Here is a 2,556-nt window from a genome sequence, read left to right on the forward strand (position 1 = left end):
TACATAATAGTTATCAACTACATCTAATAGAATGACTGAGAAGTGAGAACTACGAGAAGTTAAACCCAGATTCAAAATGCTAAAACAAAGAAAAGAAAACAGTGGATATATGATTAGAGAAAAATGTATAATAATGACAAAATATACTAAAATCGGATTTTTTCTCCAACTAATAAAAGTGAGGTGTTAATTCCTTATGAATTTTTTCTCTAAAATGAAATCACTATTTTTTTTCTAAATTTATTTTAGAAAAATATATTTATTATAATTATATTACAATATTACAATTAGTATTTAATGAATAATGCATAATTATAATAATTTAGAAAAATAAAATAAAGTCCAGTAATTTATCTTCCGACTGCACACATGTATAGAATAACTTTTAAGAAGGATTCATGTATAGTAATTACGGTCGATGATTGTAAAACTATATACTAACATTGATATAATATTATTTTAGGTATATGATTTGCAGGCATCAAAGAAAAGTATTATAATAGCTTTATAAGTGTTAATAACTTTTATATTTAATTTGTTTTACAGTGTGATAAAATTCATTGTTCAATCAAGAATTATTTGGCAAAGATGTTTGAGAATAAACTGATCGAAGGAAAGGTCTATGTCTTCTCAAATTTTCTGATTGAGGAATCAAGCAGAATTTATTTTTCGACTGCACACGTGTGTAGAATAACTTTTAAGAAAGAGTCATGTATAGTAAATACGGTCGATGATTGTAAAACTATATACTAACATTGATATAATATTATTTTAGGTATATGTTTTGCAGGCATCAAAGAAAAGTGTTGAGTTATTTTTTAAGTAGATTTAAATTATTCATTGTTTATTAGAAAATTTTGTGTATTAGAATTCTCTAATAATTTATTATTTATTTTGAGCTAATTTTGATATGTTTTTATTTGACGGTAAAATAACATATAAAAATTTATTGGTGGGTCTAAGTATTATTAAGTTATTTATGGTCACATTGAGTATATATGTTTGATTTATTAAAGAAAGTAGATTACTAAAACCAAATAATAGCTATTTTCGAGTTAATATATTTAACACTAGCTTAAGAAAAAAATAAATAATACATAACATGTTATATTTTTATTAATCAAATTATTATAATTTAAATTAATCTTAACAAAATAATTTAAAATTATAATTTTAATCTTATCACGTGCATGACACGGGTTAATACACTTGGAAATTACTACACGATGAATGTGGTACATAGAGAAATTTTTGAGAGCCTATAATAAAAAGGTAATAACAAAATGTCCTACTAAATCTATTTATTTATTAAAATTTATTACTATCACTTAAAAAAATTTAAAAATTCTAGGAGCTAATGGATAATGCATTCTTATTGTACCTTAATAGCTTGAGAATATTAAAATTATTATAAAAATTTGAATTATTTTATTCTCCTGATAAACAATTTTATAATTACATAAAATTCGTATAATTTTATTCTCTTGACAAATAATTTTATAATTATGTTAATCATATAATTTTATATACAAACATTGATACAGTGTTGTTTCATATATATATTTTGCAGGTATCAAATGATAGTATTGAATTGTTATTCAGTAGGTTTAAATTATTTATTGTTTATTACAAAATTTTCTGCATTAGGATTCTCTATTAATTTGTTCTTCATTTTGAACTGATTTTGATATTTTCTTATTTCACAATATACCAACATATAAAACTTTGTTGGTAGATTTAAGTATTACTAGATTATTTATGATCATATTGAGTATATATGTCTGATTTATAAAAAAATAGATTAAATAACTATTTTATAGTTAATACAATTAACACTATATTAAGAAAAGAAAAATAACGCATATAAGTTATTTTTTTATTAATTAAATTATTATAATTAAAATGAAATTTAACATAACAACTTAAAATTATAATTTCAATCTTATCACGTGTATGGCACGGGTGATTAAACTTGTTATTTAAATTTTTAATATATTTATTATGTATTTATTAAAATAAAAATATAAAAATTTATATGAATAGTAGCTTTAACACGTATCATCAAAATACATATTAATTAAATTTTTTATTTTTTATGCTTATTATATAAATAATAAACAATACAACAATACAAATTAATAATAAATTATAATTCAAATAAGATAATTTATTTATATTCACTTAGAGATGAAGAATTCGAATCTCATTTTTAATTAAAAAAAAAAAGTCAAATAAGACATTAAATATACACATGTGAATGGCCACAAAGTCTTTTCAAAAAATTTGCCTATCTTTTACGTGTATTTTTAAAATAATTATTTAAATTTGTCCCAATTATCTAACCATCCTAAAAATAATTGCATCTGACCCTCCAACTAAATTTAATTAACATTTTGTAAAAGTAAAATAATATGTATATGCGTTGCTTTGCTTCATCAAGATTCACTGATTCAACACTCCCTCCTTTCTTCTTTCTTCAAACCTCAAAAACCAGACGAAAATTTTCCAAAACCCTCTCTCTCTCTCTCTCTCTCTCTCTCTCTCTCTCTAGAAATG

Source organism: Arachis duranensis, chromosome 10, assembly GCF_000817695.3.
Source record: "Arachis duranensis cultivar V14167 chromosome 10, aradu.V14167.gnm2.J7QH, whole genome shotgun sequence".
NCBI lineage: Eukaryota > Viridiplantae > Streptophyta > Magnoliopsida > Fabales > Fabaceae > Arachis > Arachis duranensis.